We start from the raw sequence: 23,278 nt of genomic DNA on the forward strand, positions 1-23,278 counted from the left end.
TCTTGCTCATCTTATCAATTTCCTCTCTTCAGCTCCTGAACTTGGAAAATACACTGCATTGCAAAACAGCCCAGTTCTCTGCTTGAATGACCATTCTGGCTGAATGAGGAGACATTGTTGTCAGCTCAGAGCAATAAGCACGTGGATGTGGATGTTGGCAATCAGCAAAGTAATCCAAATCAAATTCTTAACCCTTGTGAATGTATGGTGGTCATTTTGACTTTGAGTGACAGTGTTAGACTCATGAGAGGTGACATTGCTGGCTGGGCCAGCTTTATTACCCACCCTTAGCTGTCCTGGAGTGAGTGGTGGTGAGCTGCCTTCTTGAACTGCTACAGTCCATGTGCTGTAGGTTAACCCACAATGCCATTAGTGATGGAGTTCAAGGATTCTTACCCAGTGACATTGAAGGAACAGCAGCACATTTCCAAGTCACAACAGTGAGGGTTCATCTCAGCCACTCAGCCTTCTCTTTTCCACTGATATGCTGGTGTCCTCCCTCATTGGGGACAGGGACATTTGGGAGCCCTCTCCTCCAATGAATTGTTTGGCTATCCACTATATTTGACAATACTGTAGCAGGACTACAGAGCGTAGATCTGATGTGTTACTTGCACGATTGCTTAGTGATGTTTATCACTTGCTGTTTGACATGCAGATAGTCCAATTTGGTAGCTTTACCAGGTTGACACCTCATCTTCAGGTCTGCCTGGTGCTGCTCCTGGCATGCCCTCTTACACTCTCCATTGACCCAGGGCTGATCCCCTGGCTCAATGGTAATGGTACAGTGAGCAATATGCCCAGGATATGGGGTTACAGATTGTATTAAAATGTGATCCTGCTGCTGCTAGCCCACAGTGCCTCTTGCATGTCCACTCTTGAGTTGCTAGATCTATCCGAAGTCTGTCTATTTATCACAATGTTAACATCGCACAACGCGATGGAGGGTACTGTCAATATGAAGATGAGACTTTGTCTCCACTAGGACTGTGTGAGGATAGGTCTTATTGATACTGTCATGGACAGATGCATCGGCAGTCAGCAGATTGGTAAAGAATAGGTCAAGTATGTTTTTTTCCTCTTGTTGGCTCCTTCACTGTATGTTGCAGACCCAGTCTCGCAGCTGTGTGCTTTTAACCTGACAAGCACGGTTAGTAGTTCTGCTGAATATTGAAATCCCCCACCCAGAGTCCATTTTGTGACCTAGGCATCATCAGTGCTTCCTCTAAGTGTTGTTCAACATGGAAGAGTACTGGGTGAAAGTGAGGACTGCAGATGCTGGAAATCAGAGACTACATTAGAGTGGTGCTAGAAAAGCACAGCTGGTCAGGCAGCATCTGAGGAGCAGGAAAATCGACATTTCGGGCAAAAGCCCTTCATCAGGAAGTGTACTGACTCATCCAGCAAGGAGGGATGCGGTAATTAGCAGGAGATGCCCATTGTCCATGTTTAACCTGAAGCCATGAGTCTTCACAGGGTCTGGAGTCAATGTTGAAGACCCCCAGGGGAACTCCCTCCTGACCGTATAGCACTGTGCCGCCACCTCTGTTGGGTCTGTCCTGCCCCCTGTGAGACAGGACATATCCAGGGATGGTGATGGTCGTGCCTGGGACATTGTCTGGAAGGTATGGTTTCATGAGCATGGTTATGTCAGGCTGTTGCTTGACTAGTCTGTGAGGCAACTCTACCAATTTTAGCACTAGCCTCCAGATGTCAATGAGGAGAGTCGACAGGGCTGTTTCTGCTGTTGGTAGCTTTTTATTTGAGAAAAGCATGAAACTGAGACCTATGTGTTCCATCAGGTGGGCAAGAAAGTCCCCACAGGGCAACAAAGCAGATTATCACTGACAGTGTGGTCAATATATTACCTAGTCCCTGTCACAGAGCTGTGTGTAAATTGGTTGTCTCTTTTCCTACTTTGCACCAATGACTACAATTTCTGAGTGTCTCCATGACTGCAGAAATGCTTTGGGATCTCCTGAAGGTGCTCTGTCAGTGGAAATCGCTTTTCTGTCAAAAAGTAAAGCAATGCGTTTGAAATATTTAAAAAATTCTGCCTGGGATTCATTCAATGAATTAATGAAAACCTAACTCCCTCACCAGGTGATAACCTCCTTCATGTTGCACCTGTTAACAGCTTTCCTGTGAAAACATTGAAAGTCGGGGGAGAGGGACCCTTTCAGGGGTAAGATAAACCTGCTGCAGAACAGGGCTCGACTGTGGAAAGGTGATTTTCCAACCCTCTAGCCTTCCTTTGGAAAAACTTTAAAAGACAGTGTTTTTCTTTACTTCTTTGATGCCAGCAGTTGTTTCAAAAATAAACTCAGCTGCCTTTCCCGAAAGCTACCTGAGTCACTGTCTGGCTATCCCTTAAAAAGGGTTAGAAAATGAGGGAAAGATGAATGAGAGCACATGCACCATTTGAGGTTATTGATAGTAAAGTGATGGATATGCAGCCGCCCTCTGATCCGAATATGAAAACACCCAGATATTAAAGCACGTGAGAGAGTGCTGACTTTTGTATCATTTCAGTCCATTTGCTGCAATGGCTCCCAATCCCAACATCTCCAACTTAAAAAAACCTCACCCTCATCTTCAAGTCCATTCCTCCCTAATCTTCTCCACATCAACAACCCCACAGAACGTGGTGCTCTTCCCAGTGTAATCTTGTATCTCCTTCCCTCCCTTCACCACACCGCTGGCAGCCAATTGTCTTTACCATAATTTCATTTCATCAGGAAACATAGAAAATAGGAGCAGGATTAGGCCAGTAGCCCTTTGAGCCTGTTCCATCCTTCAGTAATATCTCTAATGGTCATCCAATTCAGTCTCCTGTTCACACTTCCCCCCCGCCCCCCCCCCCCATGCTCTTTGATCTCTTTAGCCCTTAGAACTGTATCCAGTTCCTCCTTGAAAACATTCAATATTTTGACCTTAACTTTTTTTCTGTAACAGAGAATTCTACTGGTTCATCAATCTCTGGATGAAGACACTTGTCCTCATCTGCATGCCAAATAACTTACCACCTGAGCTTCTTGTTCTGCACTCTCCAGTCACTGGGGACATTTTTCTTGCATTTCCCCTATCTGAACCTGTTAGAGTTTATACAGTTCAATGATATCCCTCTCATTCTTTGAAAACCTCAGTGAATACAGTCATAATCAATTCAGCCTCAATAAATGAAGGGGAAGAATAAATGGGTCTTTTTCTAAGTGGCAGGCAGTGGCTAAAGATCAAAGAACAATACAACACAGGAACAGGCCCTTCGGCCCTCAAGCCTGTGCTGACACATGACTAGTGGACTACTGCAGGGACTAGTGCTAGGACCCCAGCTATTCACTATATATGTCTGAATTATTTGGGTGAGGGAACTAACTGTAACATCTCTAAGTTTGCAGCTTCCATAAAGCTGGGTGGGAGGGTGTGCTTTGAGGAGACAGAGATGTTTCAGTGTGATTTGGGCAATTTGAGTGAGTGGTCAAATACATGGCAGAAGAATTATAGTGCGGATAAATGTGAGATTTTGCATATTAGTAGCAAAAACATAAAGGTGGATCATTATCTGAACAGCAATAGATTGGAAAAGGGGGAGATTCAATGAAACCTGGGCATTTTCATACACCGGCTGTTGAAGGTAAACACAGAGAGGCAGCAGGTGGCGAAGGAAGCAAATGAGACATTAGACTGTGTAGTGACAGGTTTCGCATGTAGGAGCAGGGATGTCTTACTGCAATTGTACAGCGGCTTGATGAGACCACAGCTGGAGTATTGAGGAGTATATTCTGGCTATGGCTATCGGTGGTCACATAAGGCCATAAGACCATAAGACATAGAAGCGGAAGTAAGGCCATTCGGCCCATCGAGTCCACTCCGACATTCAATCATGGCTGATGGGCATTTCAACTGCACTTACCCTCATTCTCCCCGTAGCCCTTAATTCCTTGTGACATCAAGAATTTATCAATCTCTGCCTTGAAGACATTTAGCGTCCCAGCCTCCACTGCACTCTGCGGCAATGAATTCCACAGGCCCACGACTCTCTGGCTGAAGAAATGTCTCCGCATTTCTGTTCTGAATTTACCCCCTCTAATTCTCAGGCTGTGTCCACGGGTCCTAGTCTCCTCGCCTAACGGAAACAATTTCCTAGCGTCCACCCTCTCCAAGCCATGTATTATCTTGTAAGTTTCTATTAGATCTCCCCTTAATTTTCTAAACTCCAATGAATACAATCCCAGGATCCTCAGCCGTTCCTCGTATGTTAGACCTACCATTCCAGGGATCATCCATGTGAATCTCCGCTGGACACGCTCCAGTGCCAGTATGTCCTTCCAGAGGTGTGGGGACCAAAACTGGACACAGTACTCAAATGGGGCCGAACCAGAGCTTTATAAAGTCTCAGTAGCACAACGGTGCTTTTATATTTCAACCCTCCTGAGATAAATGACAACATTGCATTCGCTTTCTTAATCATGGACTCAACCTGCATGTTTACCTTTCGAGAATCCTCAACTAGCACTCCCAGATTCCTTTGCACTTTGGCTTTATGACTTTTCTCACCATTTAGAAAGTAGTCCAAGCTTGTATTCTTTTTTCCAAAGTGCAAGACCTCGCATTTGCTCACATTGAATTCCATCAGCCATTTCCTGGACCACTCTCCCAAACTGTCTAGATCCTTCTGCAGCCTCCCCACTTCCTCAATACTACCTGCCTGTCCACCTAACTTCGTATCATCGGCAAATTTCACTAGAATGCCCCCAGTCCCTTCATCCAGATCATTAATAGATAACGTGAACAGCTGCGGCCCCAACACTGAACCCTGTGGGACATCGCTTGTCACCGGCTGCCATTCCGAAAAAGAACCTTTTATCCCAACTCTCTGCCTTCTGTCAGACAGCCAATCCTCAATCCATCCCAGTAGCTCACCTCGAACACCATGGGCCCTCACCTTGCTCAGCAGCCTCCCGTATGGCACCTTATCAAAGGCCTTTTGGAAGTCTAGATAGACCACATCCACTGGGTTTCTCTGGTCTAACCTACTTGTCACCTCTTCAAAGAACTCCAACAGGTTTGTCAGGCACGACCTCCCCTTATTAAATCCATGTTGACTTGTTCTAATCTGACTCTGCTCTTCCAAGAATTTAGAAACTTCATCCTTAATGATGGATTCTAGAATTTTACCAACAACCAAGGTAAGGCTAATTGGCCTATAATTTTCCATCTTTTGTCTTGATCCTTTCTTGAACAAGGGGGTTACAACAGCGATCTTCCAATCATCCAGGACTTTCCCTGACTCCAGTGACTTTTGAAAGATCTCAACCAACGCCTCCGTTATTTCCTCAGCCACCTCCCTCAGAACTCTAGGATGTAGCCCATTGGGGCCAGGAGATTTATCAATTTTAAGACTTTTTAGCTTTTCTAGCACTACATCTCTTTTGTAATGGCAACCATACTCAACTCAGCCCCCTGACTCCCTTTAATTGTTGGGATATTACTCCTGTCTTCCACTGTGAAGACTGACGCAAAGTACTTTTTAAGTTCTCCAGCTATTTCCTTATCTCCAATCACTAGGCTTCCAGCATCAGTTTGAAGTGGCCCAATGTCTACTTTTGCCTGTCGTTTGTTTCTTATGTATTGAAAGAAAATTTTGCTATCATTTCTAATATTACTGGCTAGCCTACCTTCATATTTGATCCTCTCCTTCCTTATTTCTCTCTTTGTTATCCTCTGTTTGTTTTTGTAGCCTTTTCAATCTCCTGATTTCCCACTGCTCTTAACCACTTTATAGGATCTCTCTTTTTCTTTAATATATTTCCTGACTTCCTTCGTCAGCCGTGGCTGTCTAATCCCTCCCTGGATAATCTTTCTTTTCTTGGGGATGAACAGTGTCCTCAATTATACCCACAAACTCCTGCCATTTTTGCTCTACTGTCTTCCCCGCTAGGCTCTGCTTCCAGTCTATTTTTGTCAGTTCCTCTCTCATGCCCTCATAATTACCTTTATTTAACTGTAACACCATTACATCCGATTTTGCCTTCTCTCTTTCAAACTGCAGACTGAACTCTACCATATTATGATCGCTGCTTCCTAAGTGTTCCCTTACTTTAAGATTTTTGAAGGGTACAGGGTAGACCATTTTATAATTGAGATGAGTAGAACTTCTTCACCCAGGGAGTAGTGAGCCTGTGGAACTGTCTGCCAGAGAAAACAGTTGAAGCCAGAATATTGAATATTTTTGAGGAATTAGATATTGTTCTTAGAGCTAAGGAAACCAAAAGGTAAGGGGTGAAAACAGGAACAGGGTATCAAGATGGATGATCAGCCATGATCACATTGAATCACAGAATGGGCTGAAGGGCCGAATGGCCTACTCCTGCTTCTCCTTTCCATCTCCATATTTTATTTCTCCACTCTGATCTTTACTCCTCAAGGGATATGAGGCTACAGTCCTTGTATGAAGTTATGTTTATTGAACCTTGTAAATGTTCACTCAGTGAACATTCAATGAGTGTGGATCGCACCTTCCTAAAAGGTGGCAATGGAACTGGAGACAAGAGGCAGGCAGTACCTGAGTGAAGCCCTGTGCTGGAAATTCTGTAACCAATGGTGGCAGAGTAATTCACTCTTGCTGGAGCTCCTTTGCTCGCCATGCTCTTTTCCTTCCCCTTTCGTTTTTCTCTCCCTGTTGCAGTTTTTTTCACCCCCACCCAAACCCCAACTTTTAACAGCTTAAGGTACCTTACCTGGAAAAATGTAGAATGGAGTCCGGAGGCACATCCCGAAGCACGTTGCGGCTGAGAAGGGGATCAGAGTGATGTCCATAAGACCATAGGCCTATCGAGTCCATTCCGCTATTTAACCATAGCTGATGGGCATTTCAATTCCACTTACCCATACTCTTCCCGTAGCCCTTGATTCCTTACGAGATCAAGAATGTCAAGTCAGGTCCAGGAGCGAATCGCAGCCAAAGAGGGGGAACAGGGATCGGGGCAATCATGGGCTGGGTCCCAGAAGCAAGTCAAGGCCGGAGCCTGGACCGGGGAGCAGAATGAGTCTGGCCAGGGTGATGAATCCTGGTTAGAGGCCACCCCCATGGAGGCAGTGAGACCTCATGTTCTGAAGCCCAATGGGCATGGACTGGGTGGGAAAGGAAGGACTATAACCTGAGTACTTTAAGGTTAGATTACTTGCAGTGTGGGAACAGGCCCTTCGGCCCAACAAGTCCACACTGACCCTCCAAAGAGCAACCCACCCAGACCCATTCCCCTACACCTAACACTACAAGCAATTTAACATGGCCAATTCACCTAACCTGCACATTTTTGGACTGCGGGAGGAAACCAGAGCACCCGGAGGAAACCCACGCAAACTCCACACAGACAGTTGCCTGAGGCAGGAATTGAACCTGGGTCTTCTGGCGCTGTGAGGCAGCCGTGCTAACCACTGTGCCACCGTGCCACCCTATAGCTTTTTATTATAATTCTGGGTTTCTTAAACTCTGTATTCCATGCTTGTCTGCTTCTCAATATTTTAATTCTGTAACAATATTTCAAGTATCTGTACCTTGGTACCCTGTAACTAAGGTGGCACTGAGAGGCGACATTACAAACTTTTCACTGCACTTATTTGAGTGCACATCATAATAAAAGATGCTCAATAAAAATGTGTCATGCTAATAATAAAATGAGGCTAGCCCTGCAATCTGACCCCAGAGATGAGCAGAAAACATTGCGGAGAAGCCCAAGAACAACAGGGAACAGCAGACAATGGACTTTAAGGTACTCTTCGACATTGGAATACAGGGAGGAAAACACAACACTGGCAAAGCAGAGGAAAGAGCAAGGACGCATGACATTACTGAAACGTGATTTCTATCAGTCTTGCGGGCACAATGTAAGAACAATTGACTGGCCTACCGTGTAAGTAAAACATCATCATGACTCTGAGATCTTTACAGGATGAGGAACAAAGAGAGTTCTCAACTCACCACCAGAAAGTATGCGAAGAAACAGGATATTTCCAAGTCATTAAAGGACCCCATCAATTCTGATTATGACTGGCCCAGTCCTGGATGGAAAGGCATTCAGATGCTTGTGAAGGCAGGCTGATCGGTCAACCACTTGGAGTTGATTCCCTCAGGTAGTGCAGAGAATGGGTTTCCTCATAACAAGCACAAGGGAAGGTTGAAGCTGGGTAGTTCAGGAGGGGAGTCAGGAAGACATTTTTAGACCAAAGTAGTAGCAATCTGAAAGCTTGTGGATGTTCGAGCTTTCAAGACTGCTATTGATCTTTCCTGTTGAGCAAGCGTATCAGGAGTTTGATACTTGAACAGAAGATTAGCTGTGAGTATGGGATATTGGTTTGGCCACATTTGGAATACTGTGTACCGTTCTGGTCGCCACATTATCAATAGGATGTGTATGCTTTGGAGAGGATGCAGAGCGGTTCACCAGAATGTTGCCTGGGATGGAGGGTGCTAGCTATGAAGAGAGGCTGAATAGATTAGAACTATCTTCATTGAAAAGAAGGAGGTTAAGGGGTGACCTAATTGAGGTCCACAAAATCATGAGAGGTATAGACAGGGTGGATAGCAAGAAGCTTTTTCCCAGAGTGGGGAACTCAATTACTAGGGGTCACGAGGTCAAGGTGAGAGGGGAAAGGTTTAGGGGTGATAAGCTTGGAAAGTTGTTTATGCAGAGGGTGGTGGGAGCCTGGAACCCGTTGCTAGTGGAGGTGGCAGAAGTGGGAACAATAGCTTAATTTAAGATGTATCTAGACAGATACATGAATGGACTGGGAGCAAAGGAATACAGATCCTTAGTAAATAGGTGGCAGGTTTAGATAGAGGACCTGGATTGGCGCAGACTTGGAGGGCCGAAGGGCCTATTCCTGTGCTGTAATTTTCATTGTTCTTGAATCTTTGTTCTGATTTAATTATTCTTGTGCTGAAATATAATGAATATGGTTTCAAAGGTAGGAGAGGAAGGGCGTATGACATTACTGAAACGTGATTTCTATCAGTCTTGTGGGCGCTCATCTCTGTCATAAGGAAGGGGCTTCCACATACCCAGCCCTGCGTCACTATTTTATCAAAGGAAATTAAGAGTGGCTCTGATGCTGGGAAATACTGTGTAAAACAGTAGGGACAGGATGGGAGGACGAACAGGAAATGCAGTAGAGGAAGTCCAATGCCTTTAGGCAACAGGAAATGTTCTTGTGATAATGATGCAAGGGCACACCAGTGCATTGACCTGCTACATTCTCCAATCCCATTGATCACGGGAAGTAACTCAAACACTAAATATTTAACATTACTCCTTAACATTTAAACTACTGCAGTTCTTTGCATCTACTTTCTGTTAGGAAGCTGTGTACTTTATCCCACAGATATTGTGCATGTTTATAAAGCAGCTTCATATCTCTCCTCCCCCATACCTCTACGATGTTCTGATTTCAATCCTGAGTAATGTTATGTAATTATTTGACTTTCCAAGTGACTCATGGTTCAGTGGGTAGCAGCATTCAGTCAGAAGACTGTGATTTCACACCTAACTCCAGGGGCAGCAGCACAGAATCGAGACAGAATCTCTCGTGTCGCACTCTGGCAAATGACCTTTTTCAGAACTGAGATTAATTGAGTGTCCCATCAGTCCTCTCACATGGATGTAGAAGCTCCCATGGCACTGCATTGCAGAAAAAACAGGGGAGTTATCAATTATGTCTTGGCCAGTGTGTATCCCACAACCAGCATCACTAAAGCAGAATGTCCTGTTTTCATCTGAAAAGGTTCAGATTTTGCTGGACACTTTGATGATAAATTGTCCTGTCTCACCTTTCTTCAATTTCTGCCACTACTCCAGGATGTGGCAGATTGCTGTGGAAATGTAGATGCCCCATGGTTGGCACTTGCTGCTTTTTGTCTGGTTCTATTATGGACTTTGCCCTGTGCCAGCAATCAGTGAAATCAGTTGTTGACTTGAAAGCCTTCTTCCTTTTCCACATTAACATCACTGTTCAAGACTCCATACAAAATTGCAATCTACTCAGTCGTGATTGATAGAGCTTGATCTGGATTCAGAGTGATAAATATCATTGAACAGGAGATATAGACCAGAAACACAGATTTGCATTAGTAGATTGCCAAATTATCCAATTATTCTGAATAACTACACTGCCTTTAAACTAATGTTTCAGTTGTTTTGAAGATTTTTCATGATGTTTAGGCTTCTAACCCACTACATATATTTTAATTTGCTCGAGGTAAAGTCATTTGATTGTTATTTATTTTCATTTCTTGTTTAGTTGTCTATGAGAATTATGTGATTGGCTGCTTAGGCAGTTTGATGACACCACATTACGAATTGCAATTGGAGAATATTACAGTCAACTGTATGCCAAATATCTTTCAAGATATTGCTACATCTCTAGTGATGACTTCTTCCAAGGTCAGTAGAGAGCAATCCTGTCTCATTACTGACTAAGTTGTGAACCATTGTTGTTTGTAAGCGCTTGCTGTGTAAAATTTGGCTGCTTCCCTTCTGATATTGTAACAGTGATTCAAAGTTAATCAATTTTGCTTCCAATTTCCACCGTCATCACTTTCACCTGGTCTATCTCTGACTCCTCCCTTCCCTTCCTTGACATCTCTGTTTCCATTTCTGGGGATAGACCAGCCACTAATATCTACAATAAACCCACCAACTCCCACTGCTACCTGGAATATGCATCATTGCACCCTGCTTCCTGTAAATACTCCATTCCCTTCTCCCAGTTCCTCCGTTTCCATTGCAAATGTTCTAATGAAACCAACTTCGACAAGAGAGCCTTCGAAATGTTCACCTTCTTCTCCAACTGAGGATTCCCCAGCAACATAGTTGATAGGGTCCTCAATTGAATCCGACCCATCTCCCGCACTTCAGCCCTCATCCTCTCCCCTCCCTCTCGCAACAGCCATAAGGTTCCCCTTGTCTTTACCTACACCAGCATCCACATCCAACAGACTGTCAGCTGCCATTTCTGCCACCTCCAGGAAGATGCCACCACCAGACACATATTCCCCTCCCCTCCCTTGTCTTCCATCTGCAGGGACAATTCCCTCTTCCTTCACTCACAACACCCTCCCACAACCTCACTGCAACCGCTGAAGGTATAATACTTGCCCATTTACCTTCTCCCTCCTCAGTGTCCAAGAATGCAAATATACCTTCCAGGTGAAGCAGCACTTTACCTGCACTTCACCCAATCTAGTCTACTGCATTCGCTACTCACAATATGGTCCCCTCTACTTTGGGGGAAACAAAGCGTAGACTGGGTGACCACTTCGCATCTACATTCTGTCCACAAAAAAGTCCCTGAGCTTCCAATGTCCTGCCACTTTAACACACCACCCTATTCCATAGTCAATATCTGCAGTGTCCCAGCAAAGCTCAGTGCAAGCTGGAAGAACAGCACCCCATTTTGCACTTGGGGACCCTGCAACCCTCCAGACCTCATTATCAAGTTCAATACTTTTAGGGTCTGAGCTCCCCTAGATCCAGCCACTACCCCACAAATAAGACCTTGTTATCACATAGTCTGCCATTACATATTACCTATTGTTAGCCACTAACAGCTTCCACTAACAGATATTCACCCTCCCGGCCAGATCATTTACTTGTCCAACTGCTCTTCACTCTCTGTGGCCTCTATCCTTACCTATTATTAACTCCTTAAACCCTCCCCCCACCTTACCTTCTGCATATAAATTGGCATTTTCATAGTTACCATCAGTTCTGAGGAAGGATCACTGGACCTGAAACATTAACTCTGATTTCTCTGCCCAGAGGCAGTCAGACCTGCTGAGCTTTTCCGGCAATTTCTTTCAGTGTTTGTTTCAGTGGCACATGGTGCCATGTGAAAAGTGAGTGGAGCTTGGTTTGGGGAGAACATGAGGTGCACTTTTTAAAACTTCCCTTTCAAAAAGTTTTTCTAAGGCAGACCATGGTTCAGGACATTTCTAAGTGCCTCCTGAAAATCCTGACCCTACTCCAGGAAAGTTGTGGAGGAGGGAGATTTGCCGATCTGTGCTACAGAGTCAGCCAGACTGAGAGTGCGGGATTCATGTTCGTGACCCGATTCAGCCAACTGCCTTAAAAGGTATTTCTGAAGTTTGGAAAGTCTGAACTGGGGTCAGAAATTCTGGAATTGGGACCCACCCACTTTTTTTTAAAAAAAGGATTCTCAAGTCTTCCACAATCTAAGAAAATCCGGGCATTACTCAATGTTGTCATGCAGAAAATTCAAAATCTAATTTGTACACAGCTAGATCCTATAATTTGCAATGTGATAATGAACAGCCAGCCCTGATTAAGGTGAGATTGGATCCCCTTGTAGCATGACTGTCAGCTAACCTACCTACTCTTCAACAACACAGTAAAGCTTCAAACTCCGCACGACAGTTTAATTAAATCATAAAGATTTTCAATCCTGCCTTTGAAAGGCAGCAACAATAGTTGCAGCAACATGGAATTATTTTAAAATCCACTGTCAAAACAGCTTAGAATAAAATCTATGAATGGTTGGAGAAACTCAGCAGTTCTTTGACTATCCATGCAGAGAAAAACAGTTTATATTTTGAGTCCAAAATGGTTCTTCAGAACAACTTGGTTACACCACATCTTAAACAAGGCAAAGCAGTGATCGCTAGCTCATCAAGAGGCTGGTTTTGAAAACGCTTTCAAAGGTGATGAAAGAAATTGAGATTTAGGATAGAATAGCCAAGGGGACCAATAACCAAGTCCAAGCACATTCCTAAAGGTAACAGAGATGTCGACTGTACAACGACTGTACAGCTTGACAGTGTCTAATGACTGCATTTTATACAATTTGATCCTGCAGGAACATACCAGTGAAGGATATACTATATCCTGCTGTTTGACAACTGTATCATAGCTCAAACTAAAATGGTGACCAGACATCCTTTTGTTCGGTGACAAGTCTGAATCTAAAAATGTAGCTCAACATCAAACAATGTATGTTACTTGATAGCGATTCCTCAGTTTCCTTTGAGGAAATTCTCATTGAACAAACAAAATTCCTGTGGGAAGCCACGAGACTACATCACCTAGATGGATGATGGTTGGGCTTTATTAGAAATTGGGTTTGGTTAGCTTACTTGGCAGGATGGCTAGCTTGCAATGCACCTTCTCAACCTCTTCCCTTGCCTGAGGCATGGTGACCCTCTGGTTCAATCACACTAGTCGTCTCTCTCTAATATGACAGCAGTCCTTTGATGTTCTAGGACTATGAAATTCAGGGATCAGTTGGCTCAGTTGGCTGGTTTGTGATGCAGAATGACACTAACAGGGTGAGTTCAATTCTTGTGTCAGCTTGGGTGAGCACGCTGATCCCCCTTCCTCAACCTTACCCCCTTGCCTGAGGTGCAGAGATTCTCAGGTTAAACTACACCAGTCATTTCTTTGTAATGAGAGAACAGCCCTTTGGGACTGTAGCGACTTTACCCAAGAGAAAATAGCATTTGTGTGGAGTAGGAAAGGGCTTGTACAGATGTTTTGCTTTAGTGAAGCCATTAAAAGGTGAGAGAGAAAGGAAATTGCCTTTCACGACTTCTGAAAATCCCAAAACGCAAATGATTGAAATGTGTTCACTGCTATAATATGTGGAATGTGGCAACCAGATTCTCACAAACAGCATTGAAATAGTGACCCGACTTTCTCACAAAATCTAGGATGAGGCAATGTGGACTCTCAGACCTGCCACTTTACAGTTTCATCTTCCCTGTTGGATGGACATAAGTTAGATTAGATTCCCTTCAGGGGATAGTTAACTTAACTATTTATCCCACAATCAACCTCAACAAAATGGTTTATTGGGTCACCTTGCCATTTGTGATACAGTGTTGTACTCAAACTGACTGCTATCTCCCTTACATTGTGACAGTAACTACACTGCTATAATACTTAAGCATGATGACTGTGGATGCTGAAAATCTGAAAGAAAAACAGAAAATAATGGAAATGTTGAAGTCAGGGAGCATCTGTGGAGAATCATTTCTGGACACCACACCAATGAAATCCTCATTTTAATTCCCCACTTCAGAATTTATGTGCTATCATGGCCTTTGATGGGCTGATACCTGGAGGAACTTGTCATGGCTACAATCACTGTTAAACAGTGACTCACCACGTGCAGATGTGGAAGTATCAGCTGAAGTAAAAAAGTGTTTCTTTTCTCAATATCTTTTTAAAAAATTATTCCTTACCTTCTCCTTTCTTCAGGAGCAGCTACCTTGACATGCATCTTCTGCTGAGTCTGTTGAAAACCAAAGCCAAAAGGACTTTCTTCAATCTATGAGTGTTCCTTCTAAGCCAACAATAAAATAATTCCCAGATCCTTCTATATGAACTAATGCCCAACTGTTTACTCTGTTCACTCATAAAACGCAGCCAATGAAAACAAAGATTATTCTCCAGGAAGTCTGTCTCTCATACAATATTTTAAAAGAAACCACCATAGCTATAGAAACACTTAAAAGTCCATCATCAAACCCTTTCACATATACAGAAAACTCAGATGCCACTATTTCAAAATCCAACATAAGTGACTTTAAATGGTGGCTCAGTGGTTAGCACTGCTGCCTCACAGCATCATGGTTTGATTCCCACCTCAGGTGACTCTGTGGAGTCCCCATGTCTGCGTGGGTTTGTTATGGGTACTTCAGTTTTCTGTCTCAGTCCAAAGATGGACAGGTTAGGTAGATTGGCATTGCTAAATTTCCCAGAGTGTCCAGGAATATACAAAGTTAAAAAAATCACACAACATCAAGTAATAGTCCAACAGGTTTATTTGAAAGCATTAGCTTTCAGAGTGCTGCTCCTTCATCAGGAAGTTAGTCGGGCAGGATCATAGGATGCAGAATTTATAGTAACAGATCAAAGTGTCATACAACTGATGTGATGCATTTGAAATAGTGACCCGACTTTCTCACAAAATCTAGGATGAGGTAATGTGGACTCTCAGACCTGCCACTTTACAGTTTCTAGATTGTTGTTAATTCTTTAATCACTTAGAATGGGGATGCAGGTTTCAATTGATTAATATGTAAATCCCAGAACTTCTTTCAAGTCACGGTCCTAAGAGAACTTAAAGTTTTATCGGTGTAAAGAAAGCTGTGACATCTCAGCTCAGACAATATATTAAACGTCTGAGCTGAGAGTCTAGGAGAAAGAGAGGGCTGCAGATGCTGGAGATCAGAGTCGAAGAGTGTGGTGCTAGGAAAGCACAGCCAGTCAGGCAGCATCTGAGGAGCAGGAGAAACAACGTTTCAGGCATTCCTGATGATGGGCTTTTGCCTGAAATGTTGACTTTCCTGCTCATCGGCTGCTGCCTGATCAGCTATGCTTTTCCAGCACCACTCTCTTCAACTCTGAGGTTAGAGTCGGTCTGTATTCCAACTTCAGTCAGACCGGTGCTATTTCCAAAGTGGGAATTTATAAAATGTCACATTGACTGACTGCCTACAGATTGTGCACTCTTTGAACAAAACAGAATGTTTCTGTAAATACACATCTGCAAATGCAAATACACCCCATAGACTTATATGTGTGTGTGCATGCTGTATGCATGCGTGAGATAGAAAAAAGAGCATGTGTGTGTGTGGGAGAGAGGGAAAGAGTGTGTAAGTCTGTGTGCATGTGAGTACGTGTGCGCATGCTTGATAGAGTGTGTGTGTGAATGTGACAGAGTATATGCCTGTAAGAGGGTGTGCGCGTGAGTGTGTGTGTATGAGAGAGGGTCTGTGTGGTATGTGAGTGTGATTGCATGTACAAGGTTGTGTGTATGTGTGCTTGTATGTGAGTGTGAGAGTGTACAGTGCAGGCTAGGTGGATTAGCCATGGGAAATGTAGGGTTCCAGGGATAGAGTTGGGGGGAGGGGGGGTGGGTGGCTCTGGTTGAGATCTCTTTGGAGGGTCGGAATGGGCTTGATGGGCCATATGGCCTGCTTCCACATTGCAGAGATTCTATGATAAAATATAGACAAATGTTCTCAATGAATGTGTTCTCTTAGACATCATCTGTTGATCAGGTAGCAGTTCTCATGTACGTGAAAGGATAAAGCAGGACGGTTGGATTGTGGAGACAGAGGAAGGTGCGCCCTTGCAGAAGAGACAATCGAGTGAGTAGAAAGTGTTGTGTGAACATGTGGATTCAGTAAAATCCTAGTGTCATTCTGAATAGTTTTGAGCCATCGTGCTGGCTATGGACTCAGTCCTGGATAGGTCAATGATTGCCCTGAACCATTTCCTCCATGTGGCTAAGAACAAACAGCCTAGCCTGCTCCCTGCTAACTCAGCTTTGCTGCCTCTGACTGTGACCACATTGTCCAGTAGGACAGATAGTGAATGGTGATGCATGTGTTTAGGGTCATGTGCCTGCCTATCACTGTCAGGTAAAGAGATATGAACTAAAGGCAACAAATCGGTGTTTTACTCAATATGTTTTGGTTTGGGAGCCGAGGTGGGGGAAAAGGCTGATGTGTATTTCTAAGCTCACTTTAGCCTGCTGTGCTTTTCCAGCACCACACTTTTCAACTCCATTTTAGTTTGTGGTCAATTTAAATAACCAGTTGAATGGATTTACATAAAAATCACAGACTCCTTCCAAAAACCTAAATGATACTTTCTTCATATGCCATTCACTCAAAAAATATATGATGAATGATGACTACCAGACTAAAGGATAGCTAACAGTTCATGATTTTGATCAACTGTGGTTGTGAGTCCGATAAAGAAACTGATCTTTTTCCACTCTTTAACTGTAGATCAGATGGAACAATATAATGGAAGTTGGATAGAATTATTGCAAGATTACCCGGAAGAAATGAATATTCAGTATAAAATATACTGAAATTATTCAGTATAAAATATACTGAAATTATTCAGTATAAAATATACTGAAATTATTCAGTATAAAATATACTGAAATTATTCAGTATAAAATATACTGAAATTATTCAGTATAAAATATACTGAAATTATTCAGTATAACATATACTGAAATTATTCAGTATAAAATATACTGAAATTATTCAGTATAAAATATACTGAAATTATTCAGTATAACATATACTGAAATTATTCAGTATAACATATACTGAAATTATTCAGTATAACATATACTGAAATTATTCAGTATAACATATACTGAAATTATTCAGTATAAAATATACTGAAATTATTCAGTATAACATATACTGAAATTATTCAGTATAAAATATACTGAAATTATTCAGTATAAAATATACTGAAATTATTCAGTATAAAATATACTGAAATTATTCAGTATAAAATATACTGAAATTATTCAGTATAAAATTAGCCATTGTTGGTTTGATACAGGAGGTCAAATTTCTTTCCAAACAGATTCTAGTCTCCCTCCTATAGGAAGGTTGCTGTGAAACTTGAAAGGGTCCAGAAAAGATTTACAAGGATGTTGCCAAGGTTGGAAGGTTTGAGTGAGAGGGAGAAGTTGAATAGGCTGAGGCTGTTTTCCCTGGAGCGTTGGAGTCTGAGGGGTGACCTAATAGAGGTTATAAAATCATGAAGGACATGGATAGGATAAATAGACAGGGTCTTTTCTTTGGGATGGGAGGTGCCTAGAACTAGAGGGCATAGGATTAGGGTGAAAGGCGAAGGATTTAAAAGGGACCTAAGGGGCAAATATTTCATGCAGAGGGTGGGGCGTGCATGGAATTAGCTGCCAGAGGAAGTGGTGGCGGCTGGTATAATTACAACATTTAAAAGGTACCTGGATGGGAGTATGAATAGGAAGGGTTTAGAATGATATGGGCCAAGTACTAGCAAATGGGACTAGATTAATTTAGGATATTTGGTCGCCATGGCGAGTTGGACTGAAGGGTCTGTTTCCGTGCTGTAAATCTGTATAACTTTATGACTCGATTTTGAATCTTAAATCAGATGGGAAGCTCAGTTTAGATACAAGCATCCAAGTACCTCAAAACAAAGAAAGCGCGCTGTTTTGATGTAGCTGCTGTCTCTTTCAGGGTTTCCTGCTGACTTCATGGGTCTTTCGAGTCTGCAGATGAAACTTGTTATGTCTAGCCTGTTTTAGTCACATGGACCATACTTGCACAGCCACCTGGAATATCTTATTTGTAAGCCATTGCTTTAGCATTGAGATAATGGATGAAAATTTATGCTTACTCAAGATGAACCAGTATCTGGTCAGCGCTCATTGTCAGTGCTTTCCCTCAGAGACAACCTCCGTTTTGTTTAAATCCCGATGAAGTGTCCTGCCTGAAACATCGACTCTTCTGGTCTGCAGAAGCTGCCTGACCTGCTGTGCTTTTTCCAGCACCACACTCTATCTACTCGGACTCCCCAGCATCTGCAGTCCTCACTATCTCCGAGTTTTGGATAAATCCGCAAATGTTTGCAAATACAAATTCCACAGGTCGGTATTTTAATAATGTTCAATCCAGACGGTGAGGATTCAACTCAGGATGAAAGTGATCCTTGAGATCACCTTAACACTTCACCAATAGGGGAGCAGCAACTTTGTGCAAAGAGTTGAGGAATTTGGATAAAAAAGCAAACATTTGCAACATGTTAATGCTAGAAAACACAGCAACTTGTATGTCCTTAGGATTTCCTGGCTCATAAAATAAGCCCCACAGGAAATACCTTGTTTAAGCCTTAAGCCAATATGCTAAGCAGTTATGCAAAAAGGAATGCATCTAATCTCAATTGTCATCTGCATGAAGCATACCTCTGCTCTCAGACTCTCGAAATATGACCCAAGGTCACTTCAAAATGAAAACAAATTTAAATTTAATTCTAAGAAGAATGGGACTAAGAATTAATCTAAATACTTCAGCATGAAGGAAATCCTTTGGTGAATTTATGTAAGAGTTCATAGAAGTATTTGTACCCCTGATTGAAATAGTAAAATCTGGGGTTTTTAGTCACAGGTCTAAAGTTGTTCTACACATAGTCCAGAATACAAATTGAAGACACATTACTAAAAACAAAGAACATAGAACACAAAAAATTACAGCACAGGAACAGGCCCTTCGGCCTTCCAAACCTGCGCCAATCCAGATCCTCTGTCTAAACCTGCTGCCTATTTTCTAAGGCTCTGTATCCCTTTGCTCCCTGCCCAGTCATGTACCTGTCTAGATACATCTTAAATGACACTATCGTGCCCGCCTCCACCATCTCCGCTGGCAAGACATTCCAGGCACACACCGCTATCTGCATAAAGAAATTTCCATGCATATTTCCCTTAAACTTTTTCCCTCTCATTTCGAACTCATGACCCCTATTTATTGAATCCCCCACTCTGGGAAAAAGCTTCGTGCTATCCACCCTGTCTATTCCTCTCGTGGTTTTGTAGGCCTCAATCAGGTCCACCCTCAGCCTCCATCTTTCTAATGAAAATAATCTTAATTTACTCAACATCTCTTCATAGCTAGCACCCTCCATACCAGGCAATGCCCTGGTGAACCTCCTTTGCACCCTCTCCAAAGCATCCAAATCCTTTTGGTAATGTGGCGACCAGAACTGTACGCAGTATTTCAAATGTGGCCAAACCAAAGTCCTATACAAGTGTAACATGACCTGCTAACTCTTGTACTCAATACCCATCCAATGAAGGGTATACCGTATGCCGTATACCTTCTTGACCACTCTATCGACCTGCGTTGCCACCTTCAGGGTATAATGGACCTGAACACCCATATTTCACTGTACGTCAATTTTCCCCAGGGCTTTTCCATTTACCGTCTATTTCGCTCTTGAACTGGATCTTCCAAAATGCATCACCTCACATTTGCCCGGATTAAAAGCCATCTGCCCTTTCTCAGCCGAACTCTCCAATCTATCTATATTCTGCTGCATTCTCCCACAGTCCCCTTCATTATCTGCTACTCCACCAATCTTAGTGTCATCTGCAAACTTGCTAATCAGACCACCTGTACCTTCCTCCAGATCATTTATGTATATCACAAATAACAGTGGTCCCAGGACAGATCCCTATGGAACACCACTGGTCACAGTTCTACATTTTGAGAAATTCCCTTCTACTAATACTCTCTGTCTCCTGTTGCCCAGCCAGTTCTCTATCCATCAGCTAGTACACCCCGGACCCCATGGGCCTTCACTTTTTCCATCAACCTACCATGGGGAATCCTGTCAAATGCCTTATTGAAGTCCATGAATATGACATCTACAGCCCTTCCCCCATCAATCAAATTTGTCACTTCCTCAAATAATTCAATTAAGTTAAAAATCCACAACACCAGGTTATAGTCCAACAGGTTTAATTGGAAGCACACTAGCTTTTGAAGTGCCACTCCTTCATCAGGCTACTTCATCATCAACCACCTGACTCACAGCTGGTGTTGTGTGATTTTTAACTTTGGACACCCCAGTCCAACACCGGCATCTCCAAATCATTTCTATTAAGTTGGTAAGAGGTGACCTTCCCTGCACAAAACCATGCTGCCTATCACTGATAAGCAATTTTCTTCCAAATGTAAATAGACCCTATGCCTCACGATCTTCTCCAGCAGCTTCCCTACCACTGGTGTCAGCCTCACCAGTCTATAGTTACCTGGATCATCCTTGCTACCCTTCGTAAACAAGGGGACAACATTAGCAATTTTCCAGTCTTCCGGGACCTCACCCATGTTCAAGGATGCTGCAAAGATATCTGCTAAAGCCTCAGCTCTCTCCTCTCTCACTTCCCTCAGTAACCTGGGATAGATCCCATCCAGACCTGGGGACTTGTCTACCTTAATGCCTTTTAGAATACCCAACACTTCTTCCCTCCTTTTGCTGACTTGACCTAGGGTAACAAAGTCCAAAACCTATATCAGAAACAAAAACAGAGATACCTAGAAAATCTCAGCAGGTCTGGCAGCAGCTGGTCTATTGGGATGAGGACATGGGAAAATGTAGTCAAGCCCTAAAATAGTTGAACTTGATACTGAGTCCAGAAGGCAAGAAATTAGCAGCTCAGGGTAATTTCTGCGGAATTTTCACATTTTTGACCAAAAGCTTCCAGTTGCCTGCCACCTCAACACACACCATTGTTCTCTGGCTAATCTTTCTGTTTTGGACTTGCTACAGTGCTCCAGTGAACCTCTTTTTTCCACTTGGGAACCCCACAGCCTTCTGGATTCAATATCAAGTTCAGCAATTTTAGGGCGTGAGGCACCTTTGTCCCATGTCCTTATTTCAAATCTGATGGACCAGGCCTCGTTATCACATAGGCTGCTACTATAAACCTGAAGAAGGGCTTATGCCCAAATCGTCGATTCTCCTGCTCCTCGGATGCTGCCTGACCTGCTGCGCTTTTCCAGCAACACATTTTTCAGCTCTGATCGCCAGCATCTGCAGTCCTCACTTTCTGCTACTATAAACAACTGATTATCAGCCACTAACGGTCCCCATTAGCAACTATTGATTCTCCCAGGCTGACGTTTACCCATTCCTTTGTCTGCCCAGCTAATTTTCTCACTCTCTCTGGCCTCTATCTCCACCTATCACCTATCTCAACCTTACTCTTCTTTCCCCCTCACCTCACTCCTTCGTCAGCAGATATGCCAACCTTTTCCTAGCTACCATCAGTTCTGAGGAAGGGTCACCTGACCTGAAACATTAGTTCTGCTTTCTCAGGACTCTCGTCTATGGGCTGTTCCCTGTGCCACAGATGGGGACAAACATTGACTCCGCCTGGATAACCATCAACTCAGAAAGATGCTCTTTGGTCTGCCCAAAATCTACTGGTCTTCCAGAGCAAGGAGTTGACCTCAACTGAGTGTTGCAGACTGGAACATTCCAAGGTTTAGGACTACATGCTAAGAGACGAACTAAAGCTTGGAGCAGCTGCCACCAAGACACAGTAGAGAAAGACCACCGTCTCAGGTCATTTGGCCAAAATACAATGGGAATAAACAGGTGGCTGGCAGAATACAGCTAGCCAGGTAGCACCAGGAGGTGGAGAAGTCAATCTTTCAGGTGAAACCCCTCTTCAGTCCTGATGAAGGGCTTATGCCTGAACCATTGACTCTCCTGCTCCTCGGATGCTGCCTGACCTGCTGTGCTTTTCCAGTGCCACCCTTTTCAACTCTGACTCTCCAGTATCAACAGTCCTCACTTTCTCCTAAGTAAGAATACCTTGGGTTTGTTTGTTGGAACTATCGGGGAAGTCAAACACAAATGTTTCTTTCTTCTCCATATGCAAAGACTCCAGAAACAAACTGCTTCAGTGTCAACTATGTAAATAAAGATTTTATTTTATGAATATAGTACATTTTTGAAATAAATAAAACAAATTCTACTTTGTCTCAATGGATGCTGCCAGACCTGCTGAGTTTTTTTAGCACTTTCTGTCTTAGTGTTTGATTTTCGGCATCCACAGTTCTTTGACATTTTTTTCCCAAAATGGATGTCATTAATGTTCATGACTGGACAGAGACCATAGCTGATGGTATGGATGTGTACTACACAGATCCCACAATCCAGATTTTAGAGACTAGACATTACTCAGCCATTTAGTATCACAGTTTCAACACTGAGTATAAATTATTTGAGATTTTCTGGTTTCCGATATTGCAAACCAGTACAAATACCAAAGGTTGAATTCCAGGACTGTGCTGATGGACTAATAGACCCTTTCCGCTTCTGCTTGTCTCAGTGATACTCAATACAAGCGCAGCGGTCTGCAGTTACAGAATCCAGCCAACACAAACTTGACGCTTTGTAAAGCTAGGATTACTTCTGCAAATTAGTTGATTTACAGATTAGTCACGCTAAACAGATTCTTTCATATCTGATTGAACTCCTTCCACTTTGTAAATTAAATGAAGCATCCGATTTCTGAGAGTACGTTTTAGTACGTGGACCTTGTCGGAAGAACTGTCTGCCTGTGCGAAAGATTAATTTCAGCTATTTTTGCAATCTATCCAGGTCATAGGAATGTTTGGTTGTTAATGCAATAGCTAGATGAAGCTTAGATAATAAGGGAAGGACGAATGAGAAATGAAATCCAAATCTATTGTCTTTGCCAGTGGAGTGGCAAGGCCTCTGTTAAAGATCCAACAATGTTTGCTTCAGATGTTCCATGAGGAGTAGGTGATAGGTCAGAAAGGAGCACTTCATTCAACTTCCTGTCAGACAGGAAACTATCAGAACTCACCAGGTAGTAGAGGGCTTTGTCCTAATTAGCCGGGCCAGTCCTCATGTAAACTGTGTGTGGA

The sequence above is a fragment of the Chiloscyllium punctatum genome, chromosome 15, assembly GCF_047496795.1.
Source record: "Chiloscyllium punctatum isolate Juve2018m chromosome 15, sChiPun1.3, whole genome shotgun sequence".
NCBI classification, from domain to species: domain Eukaryota; kingdom Metazoa; phylum Chordata; class Chondrichthyes; order Orectolobiformes; family Hemiscylliidae; genus Chiloscyllium; species Chiloscyllium punctatum.